The sequence below is a fragment of the Centruroides sculpturatus genome, unplaced genomic scaffold (assembly GCF_000671375.1).
Source record: "Centruroides sculpturatus isolate CEXI.00-Female unplaced genomic scaffold, Cexi_2.0 scaffold488, whole genome shotgun sequence".
Classification (NCBI taxonomy): Eukaryota; Metazoa; Arthropoda; class Arachnida; order Scorpiones; family Buthidae; genus Centruroides; species Centruroides sculpturatus.
In genome coordinates, this window is record NW_019384747.1 from 460515 (window position 1) to 481717 (window position 21203).

General features: G+C 33.4%; 1 protein-coding gene across 4 annotated transcripts in view; it reads right to left on the minus strand.

Annotated features, from left to right (window-relative positions):
- LOC111628494 (chymotrypsin-1-like) overlaps positions 1 to 15170 on the minus strand; it is a 26269-nt gene extending 11099 nt beyond the window's left edge. For 2 of the 4 annotated variants that reach the window (XM_023372295.1, XM_023372292.1), the window contains exon 1: positions 15037 to 15170. The gene's annotated coding sequence lies outside the window, so the exon portion shown is untranslated. The remainder of the gene's footprint in view (positions 1 to 15036) is intronic. The other 2 variants (XM_023372294.1, XM_023372293.1) reach the window with 2 other exon arrangements.
- Positions 15171 to 21203: the final 6033 nt, after the last annotated feature.

Here is a 21203-nt window from a genome sequence, read left to right on the forward strand (position 1 = left end):
CTGATACTGAAGGTATAAAACTTGGCAGTTGGTGAGAAGATTTACTTAATTTTAATGTAAAGGCGTCAGATACCTAAAATGAAAGGCTGACGTCTGATCGTTTTTAATTGTAAATTTTTACCTATTGTTATACGTTTTTTATGAAGTGATTTCTTCAAACCGATGTAAAAGGCTACTTCTGTGGTGTGTGAAAAAGGATGAATTGATAGACTCAAAAATTAAATAATTTTTTGTACATAGTCTGAATCTCTAATTAATAATTAGAAGAAAAATATCCTGAGCTCATCATGAAATTGTAACTACATGCAAATCAAAGATAGCTCGTATCCACCACTAGAGGGCTTGAACCTGATACTGAAGGTATAAAACTTGGCAGTTGGTGAGAAGATTTACTTAATTTTAATGTAAAGGCGTCAGATACCTAAAATGAAAGGCTGACGTCTGATCGTTTTTAATTGTAAGTTTTTACCTATTGTTATACGTTTTTTATGAAGTGATTTCTTAAAACCGATGTAAAAGGCTACTTCTGTGGTGTGTGAAAAAGGATGAATTGATAGACTCAAAAATTAAATAATTTTTTGTACATAGTCTGAATCTCTAATTAATAATTACTATGAGCTTGTTTTCTAAATTATATCACAGGATATAAAAAAATTATCTTTTCACCCGTTGACCTTTAATCACCAAAGTTTAATGCAATAAGGATCAAGATGAAACCATCTACAGGCAACTACTTAATCAAAATACGTATACAGTACTTAGTAACAACCCTACTGATTCACTCACCAGAAAATTAAAAACTATCCTTGATAAACTTGAAAAACAAAATCTTATTGATGCGACTGAAAAGCAATTTGTCTCAAGAAGTGATAACAGAATACCGAAGTTTTCCTATAGAGTCAAAACTCATAAAAACCCATTACTTATAGATCTTTAGTAGACATAAAAGGCTATATATTTTACAACCTCGAATTACATCTAAAGAAAAAATTAAACGTTTTAGAGAAGTCCCTTCATAGTATAAATAGTACCGATAACTTCATACAAAAATTAAACATTGTAACATTTAAACCAAGCTATAGACTAGCCTCCCTTGACGTACGCGACATGTATCCATCGATAAAGCAAAACAGAATCTTAGAAACTTTGAAAACCTACAACTGTAACCAATGGATCATAGACATGACAACCCTTGTGTTGGAAAACAACTACTTCAAAAACGAAGGGAAATTCAATAGGCAAAATGATGGCGTCCCGATAGGTTCGGTAATAGGCCCCGTTTTAGCTGATTTTAGCATGACCAACATTGATAAAAAGGTTGCAAGCATTGGGGGCATAATTAACCTTCAACGCTATGTGGATGACTGTTTCATTGTTTATGACAGTAACATTATAAACACTAACCAGATTCTAGCTCTTGTTAATGAAATAGACCCTAATATAAAATTTGACTTAGAACCCGAAATTAACTGCCAGTTACCTTTCCTAGACATCCTCGTCACTAGGTTTAATAACAACACCACTTTTAAAAAACACAAAAAAAACCTTGCGCCGTTGACAGTATCATACACTGCATTTCTGAGATACCCTCTTACATAAAGAAAAACATTTTTTACATGTACATTGACAAAATCTTACAACGCACCACTAGTAAAACTGATAGAACTGATGAAATACAAGATGTAATAAAGATATTTTTAATGAACGGTTACAGTAAAAGCACACTCAACAAATGGATCAATATTAAAGATACTAAAAAACACTAACACAAAAACAATAACACCACTCAAAAATATTTCAAAATTCCATACGAACAAAACTTATTTGAAAGAATCAAATTCATATCATATTATTATAGTATAAACTTAGCACCAGAAAAGTTTCCTTGTTTAAATTACAAGATAAACCCACATAGTATTAATAATAATATTAATATATGGGACCAAAAAAACGTAATTTACAAACTCAGCTGTAATAACTGCACTAATCCAAAGTCTTATATAAATGAAACTGGTAGAAATCTGAAGACCCGGTTTATAGAACACATAGCCGCGATTAAATATAATAATTGTAACTCAGCTGTTGCTGTTCATTGTAACAACGAAGGTTGTCAAACCTTAAGAGAAACTGTAAAAATTGTGAAAAAAATTACATACACAGAAAAGGAGGTGGTATGAACATCTTGAGATCCTTAAAAACAAAGACAGTGTAATGAATAATAATATTGGTCAAAAACTACATGAAACTTGGTATCCATACTTGACCAAGAGAAGCCCAGAAGGGGGTGACAGTAGTGCTTAATTAATGTGTTAAAATACGGCACTCAGCAGGGCACTCATATGTCTCACTTTCCCTTTCTCCTCCACTCTTCTACAATTCCCTAACCGCTCAAAACACCTGTTTTTTCGACTCACCTTCTCTTATGTCCACCCCACCCACTACCTCTCCCCCTTTTCAAGATGATGCCTTCCTAACGCATCCTCTGCTACTTACAATTTGTGGACAATCCTATCCTATGAAACTCTACTGTAAACTAAAACAATCTCTTTCTGTTCCTTCCTTTCTGTTTCTGTTAACTCAACATTGTGTCATGTTTACTGAGATACCTTTTTCCAACACTATGTACTAGGCCGTCATGTTTGCTGTAAGTTCAAAAAATTTTTTACATCTATGTTAATTGTTCCCCTTTTGTAAATCTTTTCCAATTTAATCATTGTTGTAGCTTATACCTGTTAAGCAATAATCACCATCCATATTTTTTCTAATGTACCAACTCCTGCATTTCTCATAATCCATGTAAGTTTCCTAATGTTCTTTTACAATTTTGTAACATTATAAAAAAAATTTTTTTTACTAACTTGTATACATTGTGCTTATTTTATCTGTATAGTTGTAACACAAGAGTTGAAAAGGGATATAATTATTCGAAATGCATACTCAAATAAATAAAAAGTATTTCTAAAGTTTGTCCTCCATTTCATTGATGGTGTAATAAGTCTAGCGGAAAAAAAGCCATCTTAGCGCTCGTATATTTGAACACAAGACTAGACAAGAAGCATATCGCATAAACTTTAATGCAGTTATTATCTCTAATACACAAACCAAATTTCAAAAATTTTAGACAAAAACCACTGGAGTTATTAAGCTTCAAATGGAATGTACAAAATGATGCTTCGCACTTACGCACTCAATCACAATAACGTCCATATACTAAAAACCCTTGAATTTTTTTTTTTGCATCTTACGACGTTTCAAGCTCCACTGAGTACAAAAATATAAAAATCTAGGCCGTTGTTTGATTGATTGCCATACATTCCTTGCTTATATATATATTATATATTATATATAACCAAGAAATGTATGGCAATCAGTAGGCTTATATGTTATATATAGGGGAGACCGAAGCAACTTCGGCATGTGGAGCAAGTTTGTCAAGCGCTTTTTTTAAAAAACAAATTAAAAGGAGACTTTGGTTATAGGTTAGGCAGTTGAGTTCTATTGGTGGCTTGTTGCGTGTAGTGTTTTTATTGTTTTCCAACAAGCGTAGTTGAATTATCAAGCAAATTTTCATTTTCGTTCAATTCCATATAATATTTTTTTTCCATTTATATTGAATTGGCAGGTTTTGTTATAATTCCATGATAACGAAAGTTACTTTTCCTGTTAGAAGGATGTAACTTCAACTTATTCACGTGGCCAGATCGTGGCTTGGCATTCTGTTCTCAGGGTTGTACTTAATGTTTCGAAATCATGACTAGCGGGGTAAGATCGGCAACATAAAGCCACATTAGAAGCAAAGGATAAAAATCAAACAGATGATAAATGAAAACATGTTTGCATTTGTTATTCATGTATATATGTCTTTGAACTTGCATTTCGTTGTAATAATATTAAATGGGTGTTGGATTTGTATTTCTTTGTTTTAATAGTGAATTCCAACTTATACATTGTTAATAACATAATTTTATATACGTGCCTATCTTGCCCCATTACTGTTGCCCCTATACCAGGGGCAACTTTAATAAAAATAATTAAAATAATTACAACTTTACAAAAAGAGAGAAGTTGCCGATCTTGCCCCTATACCCGGGGCAACTTCGTCAATTTCTCTCTTCTTGTAAAGTTGTAATTATTTTAATTATTTTTATTTCCAAACTGATTTTAACCAGTTCTATAGTAAGGTAACATTCCAATAGACAATATGCAAAGCTTTTTTTCAGTTTACAGCAGTATTTATTACACAAAATTTAAGTAAAGCTTAACATGCCGATCTTGCTCCGGTCTCCCCTATATATAAATATATAACAGAGTCGAAAAAGTAGAAATGAAAGTGTAGTAATAGACTCTAATAACTATACTACTGAATTAATTAAACTAGTCAAAATGTATTAAAAAATATAAAAATAAATTTTCCTCATTACAGTCAACTATTTTACAGTCACCACTGACAACCAAAAACCTTTTTTAGGCTACGATTCTGTAAAAAGATATGTCAATAGGCTAAAAAAAAACCTCTTTTGTCGACGGTGGTGTGAAAACAAAAATTTTTTTTGTAGTCATCAATATATTTATAATACTTAAATTATTGTTGGTCATTTTCAATTAAACAAGTGCTGAATTAAACTATAGATTTAGGGAAAAGTGTGGCCCTCTTCTCTAAACTTATGAGTAACCTATACGAATGACCGTGTTTAACTACTTTTACTGCACACTTTAACTTTAGATATCATATTTGAAAGTGTCTCCTGACTGAGGAGACCGAAACGACACTTTCAATTGACTCAATATGTCTCAAACTGTCCGAATCAAAAGTAAATACACGAGTTCAAAAAGTACATTTTAAACACCTTATTACAAATATGTTTATTTGATTTAATTTTATAAGTTGTTTCTTTAATATTTTGATAGACTTTACTTCATTATTTAGTAGTAAAGCATTTAAAACTAATATCAGAATCATTACTGCAACAGGTATTTTATGCTCTAGCAAATACAGAAAAATGATCGTGTGAATGTCATTCACACAACACTGGAGCGATAAACCGATTTTCTTTTTAATAGTAATTTTGAAGTCGATTCATATTGATCGAAGTGCGGTAACTGAAATCGTTCATTGAAACAATAGCTAATGCTGTGTGTAATAATATGTTGAAATAGTAACTGTCCGGTTACACATTTGATAATGGTAATTTTGTCTTTGAAAGTGTAGCAGCGAGTTGAGTAACTCAGTTGTTATGAGATGTTATTTAAAAAATAACTTGTATATTATTAATCATAATCAATAAATTAAATTATGTGTGGCACCATCTGTTATGAGAGTTTGCTATAAAAAGTATCTATATTTTTAATTATTATGAAACGAAAAACACTTAATTTTGAGAGTACAGATGTGTTTATAAAGAAACTGTAATTGCTAACAACAAGAAAAATCTCTATTCAGGGCGACCTCACTGAAGATATTATGTCACGTGACGACTTGTATGTAATCACCCTTCACCTTTAATCACCAAAATTTAATAGCATCAATCTCCGTTACTCACAAGCTAGCGTGAGAAATTTCTATTCTAAATGTTTATTCTATCCTGATATATCACATTAAATAAGTTTTCTGTTTTTCTTTTAGTTTTTTTAAGTGAGATTTTGAATTTTCCTTCCATTTTTCTCTATTGACTTGTTTTAAGACCAAATAATGATATAGAAGCGATGATAAATAGTCATAGATAACTCGTAGCCAATAGAAAAGCAGTGAAAACTTTAATTTGCCAAATTACTCAGAAAACAATTGGTATCTAAAAAGACATTCTACACGTAATAAGTTATTTGTCCAAGTAAAAATTGTGGCAACCGAAATGAAAGTGAACTCACCTCGGAGTTGTTTTTTTTTTTTTTTTTTGCCAAAGATAAGTTTGGTGCTTTGACGTTCTCCTGCTCTTCATTACATGGAAAAATATTGCAGTCGAGTTAAATTCGACCCTTCGAGTTTTTTGCAAATTATTACGTTTTGCGACACCCTGAACACCCAAAAACAGTTAAAACAGAACCGGGAAAAATGTTATGGCATATGTATATGTAATGTCTAAGTTTACATGTTGGCGTCTACTTCGTTTAATATCTGGAGATGGGATAACGATTAAAAAAACTAAATTCAGCTTGGTAGCTTGTGTACAAGTGGCATTGCTGCTATGAAATTTTTTACTACTTAGTGACATTTTCTTCGCATAGCTAAAAAAAAATACAGAATATAAAGGTTAAAATATTTTTATCCAACGCAAAGTCAGACAAGTATTGGGCGATGTTTTCTGAATTTTCGTTGAATAAACTCAGTGCTGTGGCGTTGGAGATTCCGACTCCTTTGCAATTGAGTGGCGCTGCATAAAAAATGCGACGTATTTCAGGACAATTTCAGGTACAGTGCTGCATATCTCCATACGTCAGGGTTACCTCCAGATCAAAAACACAAGTACGAGGTAAAACAGATTATAAATACCTTCTTAGGAATATATTTTTACGATTTACTTATATAAGTTGTTTCTTGAAAGTTTTGACTTACTTCATTCGTTAAAATTAAAGCGTAAGAAACTGATATCGAAATCAGAACTGCAGCAGATCATTGATAACAAATATTTACTTCTGTTGCAACTACAAAAGATATGTGCGTGTGTAAGGCATTTACGACACACCAGAGAGATGAAGAGATTTCGTTGTTACTCCAAACCTTGAAGTAGATTCAAGTAAATAGAAGTTTCTGAAAGTGACCGATAAATGAATTTGAGATAAAATTAGATTGTGTTTCACATCATATAGACATTACACTATGAACACAGTAATTTATAACTAGTGTTGCTCATAATAATATCTTTAACCAGAAATTGTCATTGTAAATTTTTCGTCCGATGACAATAATTATAATTAAATAAATATCTGAAGACAAAGTCCTCCGAAAAAAGGAACCACCATTTATTATTTTCGTATTCTAGACGATACAATCTTGGCGACTGACCTTTCATTGTAGGCTGGTGGCAGCCAAAAACTCCTTTTTAAAATCACAAAAATATATCAAGTAAAAAAATACAAAAAATTTTTAAAAAGGAATTAGTGTCATATGGACGTCTTCTAGTTACCATCATACTTTCTTGGGGTTCACTAATTCCTTTTTAAAATAAATTGTATTTTTTACTGGATATATTTTTGTGATTTTAAAAAGGAATTTTTGGCGGCCACAAGCCTACAGTGAAAGGTCAGTCGCCAAGATTGTATAGTCCAGAATATGAAAATAATAAATGATGGTTCCTTTTTTTCGGAGGACTTTGTCTTCAAATATTTATTTAACAAAAATTGTCAGTTTAGACGATTTCGTGATGATAACTGTGAATAACCAAAATCTATTAATAAGTTTTAAAGAAGGCCAAATTCTATAGTTACACCTGTGTGTACGTTTATAGTAAGCGAATAGTTCTTACATATGCTCTGACTATTTTACTTTAAACTTACCTTTATAAAAGTACCGATATTATTTCACGTTTGGGACAAAGATTTAAAAATACGCTATATTATTGCTCTGAAGAATCACTAAATAAATAAGTTCAGAAAATCGCCTGTATATTAACACAGAAATGTCACGTGACACAGATAAAATTAAGGTTATAAGAGATAAAAAAAATTTAACAGTATAATATTACATTACACAATAAACATGACAGAATAACTATACAATTACAAAATATGTAGTGCTAGTCGAAGGAAATTTTAAAGTAAGAAGCATATATTTAAGTAAGACTATTGTCTTACTTAATGTAAATGTATGCTTTTCATATAAAACGAACTCTGTTATCGGCTTAATTACTTATCGCTTACTAAATAAAAGCACCACACACGAATCAAGTTCTCTCTGTCATTGTTGACTCGGTAGATTGAATTTCCATAATAGAGAAGTGTTATTTTAGAATTATAAACTGATAATTATCAACCTGATATTAAATGTAGTATACGATTTTAGTAAAAGTACTAAATAATATAAATACAATACATTTATTTGCAAAATATATATTTTTTCTAATATCCTGAAACATCACCTTCTATCATAAATATAATACTCCTCACACCGTTCATAACATAAAACTCAGAAAAAGAGGGAAAATTGTGATTATCGCAAATAAAATTTTGAAAATATAAAATACTTTTCAAGCAGTTTTAGTTTTATATTTGTTAGATTATGCAATATTTTACCCGTTCAAAGCACGAAAAAAGAGCTTCACTCATGTTAGGAGGCGCTGAAGACGACACACCAGAAATATTTCCATCATTTATCGTGCGTTAAAGGGTAATTATTGAGTTATACGAATAAGGTAATTGCAGTTAAATATTTAAACAATTTTAGTGGAGCCTGTCAACAACAAACATAGCATAGAAAATGATATTCACACGTACAAACTCGACTTCCTCCCAACAGACTGAAACACCCAAGAATTGTAAGAGAAAATGATCTGTTTGGATATTTCGGGCTTAAACCTTCAATTTCCAGCCGACCTTGTGTGGGCCTGGCCGAAACCAAAATGGGCTTTCTAAAAATAACCTTTTAGTATTTACAAGGATAAAAAGCGTTGTTAAAAAGTTTATTCTTTCTACATAATGTAGCCGAATTTTTTCATGTTGTAGTGCAAGAAGATACATGTTGCACATATCAAAGCATAAAGAATAAATTATTTTCTCAGAATGTATTAATAACATTAAACTGAACACTTATAAGAACTAAATATTTGGTAATAGTAAATCAAGTATTCCTATTCCACTCTATTTACAGAGACATTCAGCATTCCAAATACAATAATAATTGGTCATAAGACATTTCAGAACATTTAGAAGACATTTGCGTACGAAAACTAGTACAAAAACTCACTACTATGGCGATTTTGCTGCTGCAAGCAAGAAATATTTCATTTCTTCGAAACGCTTATATTATACAGAGATATAAGCTTGCAGGGCACAGTTCAACGTGTCCCCATCTAAAATTCTTAAAGCGAAGGGTGTTGTTGGACGACTGTAATGCTGATTTGCTACACTTGTCACATGCAATGAGATACCGTGTTTGGATGCCGCCTAATTTGAAATATGCCCTTTATAAACCACACTTTTAAAGGTCGAAAGGATCGTGGATCATACCTCGAGTAGGGTCAGACTTAATGAAGATTTTACTCGTTATTAACATTTACAATTTTTTATAAAATTCATCTTTACCCTGAAAATCAAGCATTTTTCTATTTTATAATATCTAAAAATATAAAAATTCTTTTTACTTCTATGTTCTTATTCTATGTTTTTATTCTTTTAAATTTCTGTATATATCCTGTCTACTTGAACCATGTTCATTAACATCGCGTTAGGACTTATTATACTTGTGTAGTTTCTGAATAGCAAAAGAGGAAATCATAGTCAAAGTCAAAACAAAATTTATTTATTTATACCTGTCATATTAATAAACAAGGTCAAAGTAGACTGGATATATACAGAAATTTAAGTAGTTTAAAGCAAACTATAGCATGTGTCATTGTTTGTTATACTAAAAACATGTACTGTACGTTGTATGATAATTTTATTGACTATTCCATAGTATGTGCAATGCTGAAAGTGTAAGTACTGCTAATTATTAACACGGGCAGATTACAGAAGGGCTAATAGGGCTTAAGCCCTGGGCCTCCAAGTGTCAAAGGCCTACAAAAATCGAATTATTAAATTTTTAACACTTTTTCATTAACAACGATCGCTTATTGTATAGTAGAAAGTAGTTAATAATATAATAATAATGATCATTTGCAATATTATTTGTATTAACAAAAAATGGAGACTATTAGATAATAAGCCCTAGGCCCCGAAGAACCTAGATCCGCTCCTGGTTACTGCAGTTGAAAACCAAGTCGGTTGTTGTGGGGTTGCGGGGCATTACGAACTTTCTAACCTTAAGAAACCCAATGTTTATCGAGATTTTTAATTCCTGTATTAGTTTTTTGCTGCACGAAGGAAAAAACTGTGAATAGGAAGGATGAGACCCTTTGCAATTTACACAACTAGGGTCAGCACTACATGTGGTTCTCTGATTACCTGAAATTCCACATCTAGCATAAACCCTAGTGCACTGGCAAAATACCTATGTACGGCCGAAACGCTGGCACTGATAAGATTTTAGACATTTCAAACAAAACAAAACTAAACAAAAACCGGTAATTCGGAGGTAAATTCGAAGGTGTTAAATGTCAAAATTACATTGTTCGTTGCGATCTCTTTCCAATCTCTACAAACATTAATATAACAGACTGCCATTACTCCGTGGTCAGATATTCCATCAAGAATAAACGTTCCTGAATAGAAAAAGAGATTTTTTTTATATCGCTTCATAAGAAATCTCGGTTGTGGAATGTGGAGAAATATGTATTGAAACACTCTCCTAATTTCTTCGTTTTAAAAATTCTTCGTTCTTTTGGGTTGGTTTGCCGTTTCTATAAGAAGAACGCCATATCTTTATTTTTGAAGATTCTGGGAGTTGCCAATGACCGTAGATTTGGATTAAAAACAGAGATAGAGCCCCTAATGTACGCTAAGTATTTGAATGCAAAATAAGATAGTGTGAATGCACAGTTACAACAAGATCAGTGTGTCGATGTTTGGTTGTTAGTGAGTTCATAATTAAAGAAATAATTTCAGCTTCTGGTGACCCGAACCATTACCAAGCCCAAAAACGGGATGCTATACCGTGAGCAACACCTACAAACGCACCACGGTTTCGCTGGAGCCATATAATTACAGCGTAGCCAGGTAGAAGACTAATCTGTCCGAACTACATAGATCAGTTGACTCTCCAAGCTAAAGTTCCAACAGACTCTAGAACAACCTGATTGACTCGGAGCCACGTTCCCGTTTATGATATTGCCCCTTAACTGCCAGGATTCCCTTTCCGCCGTACGGGTATTCAGGAATTGAAATCGCAAAAAGATTCCGTTACTAAAAGTAGCCTTAAAATCGTGACTCATTTTACTTTTCCGACTTTTAACTATAAAAAACAATGGAAAGTTTGGATATTTTGCAGAAAACTCACATAGTCAAATTTGACACACCTCTACGTTTTGAGACTTACTGAATCCAAATTGTAAATAACAAAACAGCAAAAAAATTTCGTAGATGTGTGTGTATGTTTGCATCTATTTTGCGTAATATCTCAGGATGAGGTAAAGATTAAGAAACAAAATTTGGCATAGTGGCTTGTATATGAGGGGCATCGCTGCTATTGAATTTTTTTCATGAATGATCGCGAAAGTGGAGATATATAAGGGATGATCTATCTCGAAAAGGATAGGACTTACTGTTAATTACGAATGAAATCTTCATATACACTTTATTTTTTTTTTATAAAACTCACCCCTACGCTGTAAAATAAGCATTTTTCGTTTTATAATAATTAAATCTACTAAATTTTGTTATAAACACTTTTTATAGCAGATGACGTCACATAGAGTTATATTATTAAGTTTTTTAATAAAAATTAATAACAGGTGGAAAAGTTACATAACTGTCGTTGCAAAATTTTGAATAGAACTTAATATAAGATTAAAAAATACAACATTACAATTAGAAACAAAAATGTTAATGCTGTAGTCTGTGTGTAGTCTTGATTTCTTAAGTAATAATACTATACGGCCGTATTTAGTACGGAGAGTCCGTATATTAAGAATTTTGTACAGAGGATTCCTTGGCATATCACCAGTGTTTAGTCTTGCTTATTCTATATATTAAACAGAAACATATCTTCTGAACAACTGCCATTGACAAGTACTGTACATTAAAAAAGACTGTTGTTCGAGAAGCTGTTTCTGGACGTGATTGCTATTCGAAGCTCGAACTTTATTTCAATTGAAATTTTTTATCTATGAATAAAGTGCATAGTCATATAAAATTATTTAGTGTTTTATTAAACGCTTTTTGCTTGTGGACACTAAGAGAGCATTTTTTATCAAACTTATAATTGGTGTATCTAGGTATTGATGGACGAATCTCGACGAAAACAACCTGCTAATGAAAATTACAGGAGTTAGTCGCCCGTATTTGATACTTGCTTTCTCAGAGTAGTAGTAGTAATCTTCTCGGCCAACTCACCGGCTGACATCTATGGAAATCAAATTCTTTTGTACGAAAGAATAAATAGCGAATCTAAAAAATCATTAAAGTGAGATATAGAAACAAAACAATATATCTTACTAAATAATTAAATTAATTAACTATCTGAAATACCAGCTTTACTCGTAAAACCCCCCAGAAAAAGAAACAGCTGTGCCATACGCATCTTCTTAAATCCGCCTCTAGAAAGAGAAATGTACGAAGATTGACGACCGACTAAATTTATCTAATGAATACCTATAATTTCCCTCATAGAACTAAATTTACTAAATAATATTTCTTACAATAAATACTAATATATTATGCGATTTTAACATTTTAAAACTATAAATATTAATTAACATATTTTAGAATTAATCTGTATACATTTTTTAACTAGGGAACTTCGTAGTGTAAGTACTGCTAATTATTATCACGGGCAGATCTACAGAAGGGCTAATAGGGCTTAAGCCCTGGGCCTCCAAGTGTCAAGGGCCTACGAAAATCGAATTATTAAATTTTTAACACTTTTTCATTAACAACGAGCGCTTATCGTATAGTACAGTGTTTCTCAACGGGGGCGATATCGCCCCATGTGGGCGTCATTCCATGTTGAGGGGGCGATTGGAAACAATTTTAATTTGGGGNTAACATATTTTAGAATTAATCTGTATACATTTTTTAACTAGGGAACTTCGTCCCTACTGAGCACGCTCGTTTACGTTTTAACAATACAAAATTTATAATCAAGATTTTTCAGATAAGATAATGATGCAAGAATAAATAAAATTAAATAAAAAAACAGGCATTAAAATTATTACAAAAAAAATCGTATTTTTACAGTGAACAATGAAACTGTCAACACAATGATACGTGAAAATTTAGTTACTTTACTTTTAATTTCAGTATAAATTGCCTAAATAAATCATTATGTACTGAAGAATCATTGTTTTTACTAAAAATGAAGTGACACTATATTTATAAAAGTATTTTTGTTTAATCTGCTATTTCAATTCCCTTGTTGCATATTAACATTTTCTTGTCAATACAATGAATTTCAAAGAAAAAAAGTGTAACATTTAATTACTTTGTCGTACACTAACATTTTGAAACGTACAGTCGAATGTAATTAATTGGAATTATTAGATAATTCGAACAGGTTTAAAATTTGTTTTAAAAGTAGCGCTAAAAATACACTAAAATGTAATATTTTACTATAAGTTCAAAGAAATCTCACGGCGAAGACTATTATTTCCTCGTGGTGTGTGAAAGAGATGAAGAGAGAACACACTTAAACTACGGTTTATTTGACAACTGTAAGTTTATAATTTATTATTACAGTCATTTTTATCAAACTCATTTGATGAGTTATACCATTTTACTAAAACATATTCGTTTTAATTATGTTTTGTTAAATCGTATTACAGTATTCTGCTTAAGCACTATAATCTGATTTAACAAAACTATAACATTATTAAATCTATCTTTATTTAATTCATTTCTATTTTTCATTGTTTGCGATATATGTCGTAGTCAATTACTAATGTATTAATATAGTATCAGGAAAACTTACAGCAAGAATGGGGACCACTTAGGGAAAATTATTAGAAAATCACTAAACTGTACTATTCAGTAACAAAAAAATGATTATCTAAGGATAATTTTTAATCTTGTTTTAAGAAGCGTACATAAAATAACTGAAGGCTCAATTACAATAAGTGAAAGTTTTCTTTTCATGGTTACTTTATTCAATTAAGTTATTCTGTTAAAGCTGTTATGCCTACACAGACAATTACTATCACTTAAATAGTGTTATCCGAAAATAAGAACTTTTGTGATGTTTTTACGTTAAAACACAAAACATTAATAGCACTTGTTGTAGATAAGTACAGTACGTTGTCTTTACCTTTTATCGGATATTTAAGGACAAGAGTCGAATTTAATTTAAATTATTGTACATTATTTTAAATTTCGAAATATAATTAAATATACAATTAAAATATGCTAAATTTATTATGTAACTGAATAAGAATAACAGCTCATTTTCTGCAATCATCTAAGATTAAAATTCGACAACAACTCTACTACCTGCTGTTTTTTAAAAATCTACCAACAACCGCAATACTTACTACACCTTAGAAATCTACCAACAATCTATTGTTCTTTAAAATCTGAGTATAAATTTTAGCTAACCTGTATATATCGGGAGTAATACACATCAGGTCTTTGTCCCGTTCCTACTTATTGCCAACTCCAACCGAAAAACTCAATTTCAATCACTAAATCATATTTTCGTGTTATCAAAATAATTCATCTTAAACGTCTGATAACATAATTCCATTCTAAATTTTTGATAGACAAAGATAAAAGTTACAGAATGTAACTTTTTCCTGCATTTTATGCAATTAAACATTAGTTATTGTTAAGGATTCATCATGTTCGATTGTAGAACAGTAATTTCCTGAGGATGGCCTATTAGAAATAGGTTGAAAGCGTTTGAATATTAAATTAATAGTAAGCTCAGCAAGTGTTTGGTGTTTGATTATATTTGTGTGAGAACCGAGGGGACAGAGCGTCGAGCCTCTCCCCACTTATCGGCTTCTTTGTCAGAGATGGTCGATGTGTTAACGAATAGGAGGGGTAGCTTGGTCATGACAAGGTGTCGATTGTACTCAAGTATGACACAGAATTAAGGATAAGATAAATATATTTAATTAGCAAACAAGCGATACAAATCGAATATAATCAAAGTACTACTAAAAGGAAATAATTCAAAAATACTTCTAAGTCGTCTAATTATCTAACTCTACAAGACATAATATTGTCTACGATCGAGCTATGATCGAGAGAGCGAGACGAAAGAGAGAGAGTATCAAAATTTGGTTAGGTGATTACCTCTTGAATTCCCGATCTCGTTGTATAGGACGTTGGTGAAACGCACCCGGATTGGCGGTCCTCTTCTTTCAATCAGGTCGGTGATTATGGAGGGAAAACAAGAGTTGCAACGAACGGAATGGCGGTATGGGTCTGGTGTTCCCGTGATGTCCGCTGGTGATGTCTTTCGTGGGTGTCGGCCCGGCTGTGTCCACCCTGAGGTGCAAGACCACTTTTTATACACATCTCGGAGGGGGAATTATTGGGGGAAAATCTGATACAATCGCATGTAAGTTCGACTCGCGTCATTAGTTGTTTACTTTTACTTGTCAGGAATCGAACGGTTCGTTAGATTTATTACTTTTTCTACTTGTTATTGTGACACCTTCCCATCATAAATTTGACAACAGCTGTCAAACTTACTAAATTAATTGCTACAAATGGCTAAGGTCAGAACATCTGCGGTGCCACCTGGGTGATGATTGTGTAATTGCGGGTCATTTGACATATTTTCTTATCATTTTGATCGGATAGCATAAGAAGAGGAGGTGGTTTATTCAGTACAGTCTACCCTTGTAATTGACCTTTTTGTTACCTCTATCATGTGGAGGTTGTTGTTAATTGGCTACTTATTTGTACATTGTAACGAAGGTGAAACTGAATAATCTCCTGTTGTGAGATGAGAACTTTATTTGTCGTCCTAAACGTCTTTGAAAGTCTAGAAGGTCACCTTTCGAAGTGACGCAAAAGTTGACTCAATGAGAAAAAAAAAATGAGGAAAATTTATCGAAGCTCAAAAATTCACGCAAGAGCTCGAATTCTCACACTTGTAAGTAAACGGCTGAGAAAGTGAGGATAACCTACTAACCTTACTTTTATCTGAAACAGAAATATCACATAAACATATTTAAATTTTGGAACATTTTCTGTATATGTAAATGATGCAAAAATGTCTACAGAGCGATGATAAACAGAAAATCATTTGTAACGAAAAAATCGACTAAACAATAAATCGAAAAATAATGAAACACTAGTCACCATCAACGTGACTAGTGACACGTTCTACTAAGCACTATTTTTTTGTTTATATTACTTTTAGTTTTATCTTGATATTTATCGCTTAGTAATTTCAAAACAAGCAAACATGATGACAATGCCGGGATGCAACTTTTAATCTCATCTTAATTTACTTAAGCTAAGGTCAACATTTAGCACAGAAGCTGTCCAAGGTGATATACTATAAATCTCCGGCTGTAAAATGTTGCCTGTGTTCAGATCAATTGTGCTGCTCACATTCTCCATTCTTATGGCGAATGAAGAGACACTACTTGGGCGAGCTTCAAATAACCTTTTCAGCTGAGTATCTAATACTGTACAATCAACTGAAGGTTCAGTAAGAGATTTTTGTTTTATATAATAAAAAAGAGACAACTGTTCTCTCCTAAGAGACAGTGGAGGCTCATAAGCATCCACATACAAACTTTGTACAGGAAAAGTTCGAAAAGAACCAGTGCACAAACATAGTTCTTGATGGTGGATTGGATCCAGCATCCGAAGAGTAGATTTGCGCGCAGAGCCATAAACAATGCAACCGTAGTCTAACCGTAGTGCTTAAAGCGGACAAGGGCCATATAAATTCTGAACATAAAACATTTGTCTGCTCCCCAAAATGAGCAGCACAGTACCTTTATAAGGTTTAGAGATTTTAAACATCTACTCTTCAGGTTGTCCAAGTGTGGCAAAAATGTCAGTTTTTGGTCGAAACAAACACCCAAAAACTTAGCCTCATTCACTGTTGGAATTTTATCCCCATTTAAATAAATTTCGGGATCCAGGTGCAAACCATGCCTTCGGCAAAAGTAGATACACGAGGTCTTCGTTGCATTAAATGTAAAGCCATTCGTCTTGGACCAATCGTATATGCGATTTATAGAGGTTTGCAGTTGTCTCTCAATGAAACTCATATTATTAGATTGGCAGGAGATCTGAAAGTCATCCACATACAGAGTATGTTTCACACTGGGAGGAAGACAGTTAGCTATGCTGTTGATTTTGATTAGGAACATAGTCACACTCAAAATACAATCTTGAGGTACGCCTTCTTCTTGCGTGAAAGGCCTAGATAAAGTGTTGCCCATCCTGGCATGAAATCTTCGATTCTCTAAAATGTTTTTTAATAAAAATTGGCAAGTTACCTCATAATCCAAATTGGTACAGATGACGAAGTATTCCGTATCGCCAGCAGCAATCGTAGGCCTCTATATCTCTATATCAAAAAATACAGACACTTAAGTACTGTCGTCGAACAAACGTTTCGCGTATAGATGTTTCAAGGTTTACTAAATTGTCTGTGGTACTTCTGTTCCTACGAAATCCACTCTGTTGTGGTAAAAAGTAGTTCTTTTCCTCTAGGAGGAACATCAGGTGTCTATTTACCATCCTCTCAAAGAGTTTACACAGGCAACTTGTCAGAGAGATTGGTCTGTAATTAGAGGGATTCTTGTGGTCTTTACCTGGCTTGGAAATGGGGATAATGATAGATAGTCTCCAAGAGTCAGGAAAAGTATGTTCTGTCCATATTCTGTTAAACAGATTCAGGAGATTAGAAAGAGAATTCTTTGACAGATTTTTAATCATGCTGTAGTGGATTTTATCCGGGCCTACAGCACTATTCCCTGAACCAGAGATCGCTGTATGTAGTTCTATGCTGGTGAATAGCACATTATATTCCTCATTGGATGAGGAATGAAAGTTTAAACACTTTTTTTCTTTTTAAGCTTTATAAACTTGAAAATTCCTTGAATACATAATATTGCTGGATGAAGCAGAAAATGTTTCACCCAACGTATCAGCAATATCCTGTACATCGCTGATTATTGTGCCATTATTTTCTAGCATGAACAGAGAGTGGGAAGCATATTTCCCATTAATTTTATGGATTTTATCCCAGACTGCTTTTGAGCTAGTGGAGGATGTTATGCTAGAGACATACTTCCTCCAAGAATCCCTTAGGCTCTGTATTCTTGTTCTTCTGGCATTTGCCTTTGCTTTTTTACAACAACCAAATTGTTAGCAGTGAAAATCCTCCATGCTTTCTTTTGTGCTTTAAATGCTGCCTCACAATTCTGGTCCCACCATAGTTTTGGATGCTTTGGATATCTAGTTGATGTTTTTCCCATAGATTTTTCAGCTGCCTGAATAATACACAAAGTGACAACTTCAACTGCATCATTGATATCAGCAGTATTGACCATTTCCTCAGTTATGTCAGCCAAAGAGGAGAATGCAGGCCAATCTGCCGTTTCAAGTTTCCAGCGTGGTGGACGGGCTGTTTCACAGCTTTCTCTGCGTTGATATTTTAGAAATATTGGAAAGTGGTCGCTAGAGAGTGGATTAGATTCAACCTTCCATATAAATGCTGAAAACAGGTTTGGGCTTGCTAAAAATAGATCAATAGCAGTAAATGTTCTTGTTGGGGTATGGAAGAATGTCACTTCTCCAGTATTAAATAAATACATTTGCTGATTGCCGATAAATCTCTCAATGGCTCTGCCTCGAAAACTGATGTCGGGACTGCCCCACATATGATTGTGGCCATTGAACTCACCAAGTAAAAGAAATGGTGTTGGCAGCTGTTAAACTAATGAATCCAATTCATCCTCATTGACTCTGAGTTCTGGGGGCAAGTATATAGAACAAACTGTGACAGTTACTCCAATTGAAATCCTGACTGCCACAGCTTGCAAATCAATTCATCAAAAAAAATCAGTGGTGATTTGTACCAGTAGGGATGGAATGCAATTTAAAACCAGAATAGCCACACCGCCACTGGCACAGTTGTCGCTATCATCATCCTTGCGGTAGAGATCAAATCCTTTTAAAGAGATTCTTTCTCCAGGTTTTAGGTGGGTTTCCTGCAGTGCCACGCAGAGAGATTAAGTAGATAATGTCAAGAGTTTAATGTCAGAAAAGTTGTTGCAGAAACCACGACAGTTCCATTGGATTATTTTATAATCCATTATGTGTTTGAGGCAGCTTTCTTTGTGAAGGTATCCCTCTTTAATTTCACGGGAAGTTTTTCTTTTAGAGGTGACATTGGTTGTGTCACCACCATATTATTTTCTTTATCAGAAAAGTCGGAGAACTCACTCATAGACTGAGTCTCTGATTTTTCAGTTGATCTGGAGATAGCTGCTTTCACCTTTTGCTTGTTAAGCGGGTTTTTATTCGCCTTTTTTGAACCCACATTTCTTGTTGTAACCCCTGTTTTTGGAAAGGGTGTTTTGACCTTCTTGGTCTCCTTTTCTGATGTTTGGATAGATGGGAGAATTAAACATTTCGCATGGCAAGTAAAAGATACACTTGGAGAGACAAAAATATCGATTTGAACCCCACATGTCTAACATGTAATCTATTATAAAATTCTTTCCCCTTATTATAAAATTCTTTCCCCTTATCGATGTACTGTACTCCTCGATCATTTCCTCTGATCGAGGAGTACAGTACATCGATCTTCAGAGAGAAAAGGTCTACTACAAAAGCTCGCGAACCAGCTTCCGCCCAGAACCTTCTTCCCGAAAGGTTGGTGAATTTAAGTAAAGATGAAACCAAGATCTTTCACCTTCGGATCCATCGTGCACCTTCAATAGTTTGGACAAGAAACTCCAAAGAATTATCTCTCCAATCCCGTACAAGGGAGTATACAAAATATAGAATTTATGTAAACTCTCTCTCTCTTGCGAGTTAGGTTCAAATCGATTATCTTGTATATTGGTTTTGATTTATTTTATTAAATATTTTTATTATTATTTTAAAATGGCCTTATCTTTGTCTCGAATCCGAGCCTGCATTTACTTACTCGCAACCCTCCTACTCGAAATTACTCTCAAAAGAGTACAAGCGTGTCTAACGCTATATCTAGGCTGGTGTCAGGAAAAACAAACTTATAGGGGTTTCTCACGAACTTCTGTTCTTCATTTTAAGTCTTAGGAAGCCATCCTTCGACTCTGCGGGGCAGTCCAACTGATTGCGCTGCCGGATAAGTAGCAGAGTCTTACCCAGCTTCTCTACCCACGGCTAGCCCCTCACAATATGAATATACATCTTGTATGTTGTAAATGCACTATTATACTTCGCAGACCTTTGTATCTCACAAGATGTAAGGAACTACTTTTCTTGTCTTGTGCAATTTCATTTTTTTTTTAGTTAAAGATTTCAGCCAGTTTGTCCATTCTCCAATTTTATTACCATTTTCCTCGAATTTTCTTAAATTCTTGACAATGTTTTTTTTAACATAATGTCTATTTTTTCAGGTTAGTCATTCTCAAAGCTTAAGAATTCCACCTTTAAAAGTGTGGATTCTTGGCAAATCTTCTGGAGAAGTCATAACAGCTCACTGCAATTGTATGGCAGGTTGCTCTTCAGCATGTTCACATGTTGGTGCTGTACTGTTTGCCTTAGAAGTGGGTGTTAGAATCCGAGAGTCAAAAACATCCACTGACAGAGTAAATGAGTGGTTGCCTCCACATTCAAGAGTTCTTGCTCCTCGTCCATTAAAGGAAATAGATTTCAGTTCATCAGTTGCAAAGTATAACCGCATGACTGATGTAAATGCTAACCAAAGTGCAATCAAAAAGAAAAACATGAAGGTAACACCTATGACTGACAGTGAGCTGGATTCATTTTTGTCAGATGTAACAAAATGTAATCCACAAGCTTGCATTTTGGCTGTTACACCTAGATTTTCTGATTGCTTTGTTGCAAGTGAGGATATACCTTTTCCTTTGATGTTTGGAAATCTTTTTAATCCATCTCTTGCTAACCTGGACTGGCCTGAGCTGGAAGAATACTGTTGCAAACTGTTTCAAGAGTTGCAACTTACAGAAGACCAGATAAAAAACATAAGTGACTTGACAACAAAGCAATACAAACAGAAAGTTTGGTATCAGTATCGAGCTGGACGCATAACTGCATCTAATATGAAAGCAGCATGCCACACAAATTTAATTAATCCAGCAAAGTCACTGATTAAAAAAATTTGCTACCCATTTGAACATAGATTCAAAAGTCCCTCAGTAAAATGGGGATGTGATCACGAAAACCATGCACGATCAAAATATGAAGAAAAACAAGCTAAACTTCATCGTAATTTCGTTATTAAAGAAACAGGGTTTCATGTGTTACCATCT